The sequence below is a fragment of the Microcebus murinus genome, chromosome 10 (genome assembly GCF_040939455.1).
Source record: "Microcebus murinus isolate Inina chromosome 10, M.murinus_Inina_mat1.0, whole genome shotgun sequence".
Lineage (NCBI taxonomy): Eukaryota > Metazoa > Chordata > Mammalia > Primates > Cheirogaleidae > Microcebus > Microcebus murinus.
In genome coordinates, this window is record NC_134113.1 from 1,038,819 (window position 1) to 1,051,833 (window position 13,015).

Consider the following 13,015-nt stretch of genomic DNA (forward strand, 5'->3'; position numbering starts at 1 on the left):
GGGCTGGTCCACCTGCAGCAATCCGGGGAAACGGCTTGCTTTCCAGCTCACCTGTCTTGGAGCTGATGACAAGGCCAGGCCAGGCCTGGTGTTGCCGGGCATTGGGCTGCCGCTCCGAGCACGGAGTCTGCTGGTCCCTTGCCCAGTAGACTCTGCAGAAACTTATTTCCACAAAAGCGAGGAGCTCAGGGCGCAACCCGGGACCCACACGCGACCTGCATTTACGGCTCTAAACAGGGGTAGACAAACCTCTTCTGTGGAGCCACGGTGAATATTTTCAGCGCCGTGGGCCATATGGTTTCTGTCTCGATCCTCTGTCATTGTCATGGAAAGGCAGCCGCAGGCAGTAAACAACGTGGCCGTGTTCGGTAAAACTTGGCAAAAACAGATGGCCTGCTGGCTGGGGCCCGGGGAAAGTTTGCTGAACCCCCTCTAAAGCGTGTGTGAGCGTTTCTCACACCGGGGACAGGCCTGCCCCACGTCCCTGCACAGGACTGAGGGGGCCCAGGAAGGCCTCTGAGCACGGAGAGCAGCCCGGCCGGCGGGGAGCGCTCGGGCCCTGTTCCGACAGAGTTGCCTGCGTGGTCTGACATCCCACAGTCCCCTCGGCGTGGAGCCCAGGCTCCGTGTTTGTGCACCTGACTTGCCCACTGCAGCTCCGGGAAGCCCCTGCGCGGCCCCGCTGGGGTGGGCTGCTGCGGTCTCTGTGCCCCTCCCTCCCCGCAGGGCGGCGGGCAGGGGGGGGAACCTCAGCCAACGCCCAGCGCTCCAATCCGGGTGGATGCTCGGCCTCTGCTCCCGCTTCTGGGCCAGAACAAGCTGGGAGGTCGCAGCTGGGGGTCTGCGCACAGCCCCCTCGAGCGCCCAGAGCAGCAGAGCCGGGCCGCGGCAGTGCAGGTGTCTGCGGTGGGAGAGTCCCAGCGGCCCCTCGGGGAGGTGGGCGCAGGTGTGGGTCGCTGCGGGCTTCTGTGGGTCGCAGGTGTGGGGCGCTGCGGCTTCCGTGGGTCACAATGTGGGTCGCTGCGGGCTTCTGTGGGTCGCAGGTGTGGGTTGCTGCGGCTTCCGTGGGTCACAATGTGGGTCGCTGCGGGCTTCTGTGGGTCGCAGGTGTGGGTTGCTGCAGGCTTCTGTGGGTTGTAGGTGTGGGTCGCTGCGGGCTTCTGTGGGTTGTAGGTGTGGGTCGCTGCGGGCTTCTGTGGGTCCCAGGTGTGGGTTGCTGCGGGCTTCTGTGGGTCCCAGGTGTGGGTCACTGAGGGCTTCTGTGGGTCCCAGGTGTGGGTCGCTGCGGGCTTCTGTGGGTCTCAGGTGTGGGTCGCTGCGGGCTTCTGTGGGTCGCAGGTGTGGGTCGCTGCGGGCTTCTGTGGGTCCCAGGTGTGGGTCACTGAGGGCTTCTGTGGGTCCCAGGTGTGGGTCACTGAGGGCTTCTGTGGGTCCCAGGTGTGGGTCGCTGCGGGCTTCTGTGGGTCTCAGGTGTGGGTCGCTGCGGGCTTCTGTGGGTCTCAGGTGTGGGTCGCTGCGGGCTTCTGTGGGTCGCAGGTGTGGGTCGCTGCGGGCTTCTGTGGGTCTCAGGTGTGGGTCGCTGGGGGCTTCTGTGGGTCCCAGGTGTGGGTCGCTGCGGGCTTCTGTGGGTCGCAGGTGTGGGTCGCTGCGGGCTTCTGTGGGTCACAGGTGTGGGTCGCTGCGGGCTTCTGTGGATTGCAGGTGTGGGTCGCTGCGAGCTTCTGTGGGTCACAGGTGTGGGTCGCTGCGGGCTTCTGTGGATTGCAGGTGTGGGTCGCTGCGGGCTTCTGTGGGTCCCAGGTGTGGGTCGCTGCGGGCTTCTGTGGGTCCCAGGTGTTGGTTGCTGGGGGCTTCTGTGGGTCGCAGGTGTGGATCGCTGTGGGCTTCTAAGTGGGTTGCAGGTGTGGGTCGCTGCAGGCTTCTGTGGGTCTCTGCGGGCTTCTGTGGGTCTCAAGTGTGGGTCGCTGTGGGCTTCTGTGGGTCGCAGGAGTGGGTCGCGTGGGAGGAAAGAGGCCTCCCTGGGCCCCGCCTGGGAGTTAGTTAGACGGGCTGCGAACGCGATGCGGCTACCTCCTCTTCCGGCGCCATTCCCGAGCCTCTGTGTGGACCTACTGTGCGCAGTGGGCAGGTGAGCGGTGGCCCAGGCTCCGCCTCCCCCCGGAAGGTGGATCGGGCCCCTCTTGGGGTCTCGGGGCACGTCCAGCCCAGGCACCCGCGGCGGTTGCTACGGCTGCGGGCTCAGAGTCTCATCGCTGCGGACCAGGCCACCGGCCGGCGGGAGCTGCCAGGGCAGTGGGGAGAGTCCCGGGATGCCGGCCGGGCGTCGGGTCGCACCTGGAAGGACGCGGGCAGGGGGGCCTGCGTCTGTGTGGTGTCAACACCCCAGAGACACACGCGGGTTCCCGGCGTGTTGCTGTGAAGCGTGCATCTAATTGTGCTGAGAATACTTCTCTTTTGTAGATGCTTGCTTGATGTTTTGTTTACGTTTCTTTTCTTTTTTTCGAGTCAGAGTCTCACTCTGTTGCCGGGCTGGAGTGCTGTGGTGTCAGCCTCGCTCACAGCAACCTCAAACTCCTGGGCTCAAGCGATCCTCCTGCCTCAGCCTCCCGAGTAGCTGGGACTACAGGCATGCGCCACCATGCCCGGCTAATTTTTTCTATTTTCAGTTGTTTGGCTAATTTCTTTCTATCTATAGTAGAGACGGGGTCTCGCTCTTGCTCAGGCTGGTCTGGAACTCCTGAGCTCAGGCAATCCTCCCGCCTCGGCCTCCCAGAGTGCTGGGATCACAGGCGTGAGCCGCCGCACCCGGCCAGCTTTATTTACATTTTGCTCTTGCACACTGGGGGGTGAGGCCGGCTCCATCCCTGGGATCCTGGAGACACGACGGGAACCCCACTCTGCCGGCTTGTGTGCGCTGACATCGTGCCGAGAAACACGCGCCAGGGGTTGACCAGGACGCCCGGCTCCAGGAGCCTCCGTGGCGCGCCTGCCGCCTGCTCTGGTTTGCAGTCGGTTTCGGCTGCGCTGTCTTGTCCGCCCCGTCATCTGGGTGTGCCCGGTGGAGGCTGGGGCTGTGGCTGCCGAGCAGGTGCATCTTCCTAAATTATATTAGCGGTGTTGGCAACTGCTGCAGGTGAGAAGACAAAGTTGTCACTGGTTACACACTCTGTCCCTGGACGGAAGATGTGTGCGAGCACACGCGTGTCCGAGCACACGTATGCCAGATGTGCATGGACAGCTGAGGCGGGGGATGGGCGCAGGACGGAGAGGCTGGCGGGGGCTTTGCAGAGAGTGCAAACGTGAGCTCAGCCCCCAGCGCCCCCAGCCCTGAGCCCCAGGCCGGACGCCAGAGACTGGGGGGTGGCTCTGCAGTTGGGTTTGGAGCTCGGGCAGCTGACGGGTGTCTGCTTCCTCCTGCTCGTGGTCCGGGCTGCGTGCACGTCCCCTCGTCCGCTGTTGCCTGGCCTTGCCTGCTCTGAGCGGGACAGGGGCCGGCCCTCCCCTCCCCCAGCCAGCCAAGGCGAGTCACTCACTCTGTGGGGCGTCCCTGCCTGTCACAGCCCCGCAGGGAGCCCCGGGTTGGCTCTCCCTCCCGGCCCCCAACTCAGCCCAGGTGTCACACCCTCTGTCCCCTCTGCTTCCCTGACGGTCCCCGCAGCCTCCCCAGGGGCCAGTGGGAGGGGTGCTCACTCCCCACTGCAGCTCCCTGCCCCCCCCCCGTACCCCACCAGTGTTGGCGCTTGGACCCAGCGCCTGCCCCCCACCTGCCACCCCCGTTCTGCTGGCTTGAGATCGCCAGGTCCCTGCCAGACCTTCTGGAAGGTCGAAACCCATGGTCATGGGCACTCTGCTGTGCGGTGACCCTGTTAAGGTCTCGGTGACGCCCAGGCTGCCGGCCCGGCTCGTGCTTGGCCGTGCTGCTCCTTCCTGCTCCCCGGGGGCCTGCGCTGGCCCCTCTGTGACACCCCCCACCCCTCCTGGCCTCGAGTGCACCCCACCATCAACCCACTTCCGGGCCACGCCTGGATTCAGGGGCTGCCCTCTCTGGCAGCACCCCGACCTCAGCAGGACTCCTCGGCTCACTGGGACCTGCAGCCGCCGACGCTGCCTGCCTGCATAGGCCATGGCCACCTGCACCCATCTGTCCCCTCTGTGCCCTCCGTCCCCTGCTTTGACTCGGTTCTCCCTGCGGGTGTCCATGTTCCTGAGGACCTGTGGTCTGCTGGGACCCCAGAGCCAGTGATAGTGGCCGGGGTCCGGGGCCGCAGCTCTGAGTCCAAGGGAGTGGGCTCCCCCAGATACCGCCAGGGGCCGTGTCCTCTGGGCAGCCAGGCTCGTCCCCGGGGCAGCTCTGGGGTCTGAGTGCTGTTGCCAGAAGCCGTCTCCGGAGGCTGAGCTCTGGTCCTGTCCGCAGAGCGGCTATGCAAGCCCACGGCTGGGCACAGACCTGGCTTCTGTGACCTCAGGTTTCCTGCCTCAGTTTCCCCGCTGTGGAGTGGGGACCCAGGAACCCCTGCAGCCTGTGAGCACAGGGAAAAGCTCCACAGGTGTAAGGCACCTGGGTCTCCGCCCGGCTCACGGAGAGCCCTGGCTGCGCGTGGACTCCCGTGGATGTTCTCCCCTCGATCGGGGGCTGCCCAGCCCCCAGCACCACCTCCTGGCTCTCGGGGCCCCAGCAGCAGCCCACATGCCCGTCGGGGACCCCCAGGGGAGCCGGGCACCTCGAGGTACACGCAGTGGTAGCACGTGGCCACGGAGTCCTTCCAAGTCACGGAGTTTGGGGGTCCCACGTCCCACGGCTGCGGGGTCAGGTGTCCCTGGCGTGGCATCAGCCGACTCCACGCTTTGAAAGGCGAAGAGCTCAGCGGCGGACGCATCCCCCTCCCTGGGTTGTAGGGGTGGCTCCCTCCACCCCGGGCATTGCTGCTGGTCTGAGTCTTCCTCTTTCCACGGCTCTTCCCCGCCGAGCTTCCCGTCCCTTCTCTGCTGGGCCCCGTCCGTGGCTGCCTGGGGCCGTGAGGACGTCTGTCCGCGGTGCCCCAGACAGGAGGCTGCGGGGCCACACTGCTCCCCCACCCCCAGAACCCTGCAGGTGGCCGCTGCCTCCTGGGCTGATGTCGGACGGGGGGGTCTGCAGTCAACTGCCTTCCCTCCCGGGTGCGGCTCAAGGCGTTTCATCCTCAGCAGGAGACTCGGAGCATGTCTTTGAATCCTTAAGATGTAAAAAGTTCACCTGCATTTCTTGCTTACTCCTGTGCTGCTTCTGTGCCAGAATTTAAAAATCTTTTCAAAGGATTAGCCTTTTTGTGTTGATTCCTTTGCACGTGCATGTTCTGTTTTGCTGATTTCCATTCTTGATTTTGTGATTTCCTGTCCTTTATTTTCTTTGAATTTATTCTCCCATGTATGAGTTTAGTTTCCTACGTTGGACACGCAGGTGACTGACTTCCACGTGGCTTCCGTGCCGAGCAAACCTAGGATTGCACGGAGACCACCCCCTTCCCCTCGCCCCAGTCTCCACAGGCAGAGGTTTGATTGTAGGTGGATTCTAGATGTTTCCGTTTTGTTTATGAGGACCGGCGCCAGTGCCAGGCCCCAGGCTGGCGGGAAGCCCATTTCCCGATGGCCGCCTCTGCTCCTGAGGTCCAGGAGGGGACGTGGAAAGGGACACCTGCCCCAAGAGGCACTCCCCCTACCCCGGCTCAGGTCCAGCCCCCCTGAGCCCCAGGGGAGCCGTGGGAGCCCCTGGTGCCTTGGGGGTATTGCGTGTAACGGCAGCAGCCACTGACACTTCAGGCTCTGAATTCACTCTGAGCCACGCCACACAATTGTCCTGTGTGGCCACGCCACGCCCTGTGCTTTCAAAGCACTTATAAAAAGATTGATAAAGACAAGACATGCTTCACATAAGGGACTAAAGTGTCCTCCCCACGTCACTCTGGTCGGAGACGCCGCTAGCTGACCGGCGCGTTTTTTTTTTTTTTTTTTTTTGAGACAGAGTCTCGCTCTGTTGCCCATGCTAGAGTGAGTGTCGTGGCGTCAGCCTGGCTCACAGCAACCTCAGACTCCTGGGCTCAAGCGATCCTCCTGCCTCAGCCCCCCGAGTGGCTGAGACTACAGGCATGCGCCACCATGCCCAGCTAATGTTTTCTATATATATTAGTTGGCCAATTAATTTCTTTCTATTTTTAGTAGAGACGGGGTCTCGCTCTTGCTCAGGCTGGTTTCCAACTCCTGACCTCGAGCGATCCACCCGCCTCGGCCTCCCAGAGTGCTGGGATTGCAGGCGTGAGCCACCGCGCCGGGCCTGACTGGTGCGTTTTATCAGAAATCTTTCCCCCTGCTGCACCCAGATCAGACACAGCCACACACGTCTGAACGCAAACGAGGTCGTCACGCAAACGTCTTGCAAACCATTATTTTTCCTTGCCATCACGCCCAGCAATCAGCGCTGAGAGGTGCTCCAAGGTCCCCAGTGGTTTCAGGACATCGAACTGCACCTTTTCCTGCCGGGTTCACCTGCTGTGCCGTCACCCGGGACATGCCACGGACCTGCCACGTGGGGCGTTATTTTTACAGCACGCTGTCCTCTCTGGAAGTGACCACAGCAGCTCTGACTCGGTTTCCTCACCCCGCTGGGGGCAGGGGCGGGGGGCTGGGGTGCCTTCCCCCCGAGGCCCCGCGCAGGCTCCGTGTTGACGTCTCGGCGCCGGCTCTAGTTCTCGCCGGTATTCGGTCCCACGGACTGGACACGGGTCCCGGCGACACGTGAGCGGCCACGCAGGACCCGCGGGACGGGCAGGGAGCAGCGGCGGGCGGCGGGGACACACCGCCCGTCCTGTCGCCCGCCGGAGCCCCGCGGCCTGCGGCGTCCGTGTTCGCCTGCGCAGCCGGGGGAGCGAATTTATTTGAACACGGTCTTGTAATAAAGTATTTAAATGACTGTAGCATTCTCCATATTTTATTTTTTCCTCTTGGAGATGATGACAAATAACTCGGATTTCATGAAATATATATTTTAAACGCCTTCACCCACCGAAGGCGCGATTCCCCGCATGTTAATTAGACTGGAGAGATGAAGCCTGATGCACGGAGCGTATTTATAATGCGCCTTATTAATCACCGGATGCTTCCAAGACAATAATTATGTCGGACAAATGATAATATTTTGCTCTTCTAACTGTGTCTCCGCATTCATTCAAAACTCTAGGTGCTTCCCATTTGGCATTCGATTAATTATTCTTCTTAGAGAGATGTGGCTTTAACTTTTCGGTGGACGTTCTTTTTGCTAATCCATCTCCCGAGGAACTCGACGAAGGGGAAGCACCGTGTCTCGGCACCCAGGTCCCTGGCACGTGCAGCCGACCTGGGGGCGGGGGCCAGGGTGACTGACGGCGGGTGGAGGGCCTGGGGCCGGCCGAGGTTCGCTGGGAATGTGGGTGTGGGTGAGACAGCGGGATCTGCTTCCCAGGGCTGTGGGGCCCGGAGGAGCCGCACTCGTGGGCTGGGTGGTGTCGGCCCCTGAGCCCAGCTGCATGGCTGGCTGCGGTCCCTTGGCCGCTGCACCTGTGGCGGCAGGTGGAGGTGCCGTGGTGCCAGGGGAGGGGCCGAGGGCCCCAGCACTGTGGGTCTGCTCTGAGGGCTCTTCCACGCTGCCAATCTGCCCCCCACCCAGGCTGTGGGATTTACTCTTGTGCATTCAGTAAGGATTTCGTTTTGCTTTTTCACACGTGTGGGAGATGGTTGCTGCTGACCACATATTTCCCAGGTTCCTCGGGGCGGCTTTGAGGCCACGTGGCTCAGACCCGCCCTGGTGACCACGAGCTGTGGCAGCTCCAGGAGGGGAGAGCTAGGGGCCCGTCCTCCTCGACCTGGCCTCAGCGCGGGCCCAGCGAAGGCCCGGGCGTGCCGGACCCGGCTCCGGAGCGATTCCTGGATGGAGAAATCAGGGGGGTGGATTACCTCGAGGCACCTTCCGGAGGAGCTTGCCTGGGTCCCAGGCGTCGCGGACAAGAATTTTCGGCGGTGAAAGGCGAAAGCACGCCTGGATCACTGTTGTCCTGTTGTGGAGGACGATGGTGACGGGACAGTGTTCTGCCTTTGACACGCCGGCCGGGCAGGGCTGAGTGGGAGAAGGAGGCCCAGCCACGCCGGGATCATGCCAAGACCATGCAGAGACCACGCAGACACCATGCCGAGGCCACCCAGAGGCCACGCCGAGACCACGCCGAGGCCACATCAAGACCACGCAGAGACCACCCCGAGGCCACACAGAGACCACGCCGAGGGCCACGCCGGGACCACACCGAGGCCACACCGAGACCACAAAACCATGCCAAGGCCACGCTGAGACCACACTGAGGCTGTGGCACCTGCCGTGTTCAGCTGGAGCCGCAGACGAGCCACGTGGGCAGAGGCCACGTCCTTCCTCCTCCCTGACCCGCCCCTCCGGTGGACGTGGCGCTATACCCCCAGATGCCGGCCCCGGTGCCCAGCCTCCTGGCCTTCCCCTGCTGCAAGCGAGCACGGCCTGGTCTGTCACACGCGGCAGAGGTGCAGCCCCGGAGGAGGCCGTCCAGGTGTCCGCCACGCGTCCGCTGACGCCAGGTGGGAGGAAGCAGGGACTCGCAGGCGGGAGGAGCAGCCGCGGCACCTTCTTATTAGGTGAGACCAGCGACCCGTCTCCTCGCAGCCAAACGGATTATCGGTCGGGGAGACAGGAACTCGGCTACAAATTTAAGTGGGAACAGAGTAGAAAGAAAAAAAAAAAGAAGCAGCTCTTAAACTGGTGGGGGGCGGGAAGAGAAAAAGAAGGGAGAAAAACAACCGAGCTACTATTACCAGCGAGATCTTCACTTCACCTGCAGAACTCAGGCACTGCCCGAGACACTTAGTATGCGCTGGCTGTATACAGCCCACACACCTGGAGGGAGACCGGCTTCCTTCCGGGGAGGGCTAAGGATTAGTGCTAATCACGGCAGACGGAGTCCAGGCACGGGGCAGGTGCACGGTTTCATTCCATCTGCTCAGTTCTGCAACGCGGTGGCTCTTGTCGCTCGTTTGCAGACCAGAGACCCGCTAGCTGCCCAGAGCGCCAGGCCGGCGCCGGGGCTGGAGTCCAGGTCTGACCGGGGCAGCTGCGCTCGGCCGCCTCCCCTGGCGTGGGGGGGAGGGTCCCAGGGTGTTTGGGAAACGCTCCCTCGGCACGGCTGCCCAGAAAAGGCTCCAGGGAGCAGCTCCTTCCCAGCAGGTTTAGTGTCGTGTTTGACTAAATTGTGCTCAAAGAAAGCTGCCTCCACCCTTCCCAACTGGTGGGTGTTGTGGGAGGTGTTCGTGGGCGTTTTCTCTTATCCTGGGTGCACAGGGTTGGCAGTGTCCGCTGTCCGCTTGTGCGGGTGGCGCCGGCAGTTGACCGCCCAGGGCTGTCCCCACACGCCGGTCTCCCTCCGCTTGCCTCTGCGCCGTCTGCAGGGCCGGGGGCGTCTGGGGTCTGCTCCTCCTCAACCGCGGTTCAGTCGCCGGCCCACACACTTCCTGGGCTTGGCCGTGGGTTTCCCTGCGACGCGGCCCAGCCACCGAGGTCCGAGTGGGTCTCACCTGGCTTGAATCGTTCCTCGCGTCAACGTGAAAGAGCCGCGTTTCCCATTAGGCGCCTTTCGCTGTGGCTTTCCTGTTCCAGCTCCGCGCTCGCTGGCTCGCCTTGGCCTTCCTCGGTCTTGGGGTCTCCGGCTCCCTGAAGGACAAAGCGTCCTCGATCAGAGTCCCCGGGTGGGAGGGACTCAGGTCTCCTCCGGTCCCACCTGGGCGCCACGTGCGGTGACTTAGTGTGTTGGTGCATCCCTGTGTGTCCCGAATCTACCACGAGTCAGGAAACACCGTGGTCTTGGCTCTGGGGCACACACCTGACCCCCCTCCGCGCCCCCTGAGAGCCGGGGGGGGGATGTGGGGCTGCTGGGCTCCCACATGGCCAAGTTTCTGGCTCGGCGAGCAGGTGCCGTCCCCCTGCAGCCCCACCCAGCAGCCCCCTGCCTCGGGGCTGGCTATGTCGCCCTCTGTCCCATCCCGTGTCCACACCTGGTCTGTGGGTTCTCAGCCGTGGCTGTGGGGGTGTAAGTCATTTCGTGGCACGTGCTCAGCAGCCTGGTGTCCGGCGACGTGAGCCACGTGTCCCTGAGGTCCCCACCTGGTGACGGGACCGGCGTCCGCAGACCTGCATGTGTCCATCTCTGTCAACAGAAGAGCTGCTGGACATTCCCGCATGGGGGTTACGGTGGGGACAGCAGCATCGTCCTGCCTGGCGTCCTCTGCATTTCTAAACAAAGGAAGCCAGTGGCGTGTGTCTGCCCATGGGTGGTGTTCAAGCCAGACAAGAACCTGGACAGTCTCCTGGCTGACGCCAAGTCTGCCCAGAAATGATGGCGAGAGGGCAGCTCCATGGCCAGGTTCCTGCCTGCTTCCTGATGTTACGCTTCATCAGGTGGGCTCTCACGCGTGTCTGCTGGGTGGGTTAGTGGGTGGATGAATAGGTGGGTAGATGGATGGATGGATGGATGGGTGGGTTAGTGGGTGGATGAATAGGTGGGTAGATGGATGGATGGATGGGTGGGTTAGTGGGTGGATGAATAGGTGGGTAGATGGATGGATGGATGGGTGGGTTAGTGGGTGGATGAATAGGTGGGTAGATGGATGGGTTAGTGGGTGGATGAATAGGTGGGTAGATGGATGGATGGATGGGTGGGTTAGTGGGTGGATGAATAGGTGGGTAGATGGATGGATGGATGGGTGGGTTAGTGGGTGGATGAATAGGTGGGTAGATGGATGGATGGATGGATGGGTGGGTTAGTGGGTGGATGAATAGGTGGGTAGATGGATGGATGGATGGGTGGGTTAGTGGGTAGATGAATAGGTGGGTAGATGGATGGATGGATGGGTGGGTTAATGGGTGGATGAATAGGTGGGTAGATGGATGGATGGATGGGTGGGTTAGTGGGTGGATGAATAGGTGGGTAGATGGATGGATGGATGGATGGGTGGGTTAGTGGGTGGATGAATAGGTGGGTAGATGGATGGATGGGTGGGTTAGTGGGTGGATGAATAGCTGGGTAGATGGATGGATGGACTGATGGTTGGATTAATGGATGGGGGAATAAATGGATGGGTGAATGGATGGATGAATAGGTGGGTAGATGGGTGGATGAATGGATGGCTGGGTACATGGGTGGATGGATGGGTGGGTGGGTAGATGGATGGACTGATGGTTGAATTAATGGATAGAGGAATAAATGGATGGGTGAATGGATGGATGAATAGGTGAGTAGATGGGTGGATGAATGGATGGCTGGGTGCATGGGTGGATGGATGGATGGGTGGGTGGGTTAGTGGGTGGATGAATAGGTGGGTAGATGGATGGATGGATGGGTGGGCTGATGGTTGGATTAATGGATGGGGGAATAAATGGATGGGTGAATGGATGGATGAATAGGTGGGTAGATGGGTGGATGGAGGGGTGGGTGGGTTGGTGAATGGATGGCTGAGTGGATGGATGGGTGGGTGGGTGGGCTGATGGTTGGATTAATGGATGGGAAAATAAATGGATGGGTGGATGGATGGATGAATAGGTGGGTAGATGGGTGGATGAATGGATGGCTGGGTGCATGGGTAGATGGAGGGGTGAGTGGGGGGGTGGATGAATATTCCAGGGAGAACCTAATGCTCAAGGATTTCCAAGTTCCCCAACAGCCAGAGCCATCCAGGCCAGGGGGAGCTGCAGCTCTGTTGGGGTCCCCCTGCCCCACGAGAGTCTCCTGCTGCTGTTCCCTCTCACCCTCCACGCCAGCCCTGAGGCACGTCCCTGTGCAGACATTGTCCCCTGGGCAGGAGGAGGGGCGGAGCCAGCCTCCACCCCAGAGCTCAGCACTGACTTCTGAAGACAAGATTTTGAGTCCAAGCAGGAGCAGCAGCCCTGCAGCCGATGTGCGCTCAGTCCCCAGGCCAGACGTGTGGGAGGACAGCCTTTCTTGATGAGTTAAAAGGAACTTAGCTCAGAGTGCGAGAGTAACGTGTCTGCCCCTTGTCCCCTCGTGGGTTCGTGGAAAAGGGGAGTCCAGCTGGGGAGGTTGGGTGCAGCTGGGCATCAGGACACAGATGGCTTCAACCTGGAGGTGACTGAGCCGAACTGAAATGATGGGGCTAGTGTCACAGGGAACTGCTCCTGTCCCTGGAGCCCACGGGGCTGACCGAGTCCACCTGCACATGGAAGCCTGGCGGGGGCTGCCCGTGTCTCAGACTCTCGGTGCCTGCGGAGAGACACTGCGCTTGTCCCGGGGTAGCCAAGGCCCCTCCAGGGCACTCTGACCCGCCACGTCCCCTGACCGTCCTCTGAGTGCATCCAAGACATTCCACGTTCTCCGGTGGCCTCCGTCCTTGTGGCTCCATCCACGGCCACCTCAACTGGGCGTCCCCAGGCTCTTGGCAAGGTCCTCGCTGTCTGGGGGGTTGGAGAGGAGCCTGCAGACGGGTGGGAGATTCCATATTCTCTTGTGGCCTCTGTCCTCGTGGCTCTGTCCACAGCCACGTTGACTGGGCGTCCCTAGGCTCTTGGCAAGGTCCTCGCTGTCTGGGGGGTTGGAGAGGAGCCTGCAGACGGGTGGGAGATTCCATATTCTCTTGTGGCCTCTGTCCTCATGGCTCTGTCCACAGCCACGTCGACTGGGCGTCCCCAGGCTCTTGGCAAGGTCCTCGCTGTCTGGGGGGTTGGAGAGGAGCCTGCAGACGGGAGAGACACTCCACGTTCTCTGGTGGCCTCCATCCTCATGACTCTGTGGCTCCATCCACGGCCACGTCGACTGGGCGTCCCCAGGCTCTTGGCAAGGTCCTCGCTGTCAGGGGGAGATGATCCTGCAGACGGGACTCTGCCGTAGCTTCACTCCCGCCAACGGCCCTGCGCGGGCAGCACACTCAGGAGGGCGGGCGGCTGACCACCCTCTGGGGCCTGGAGGGCCACGTCCACCCCGAG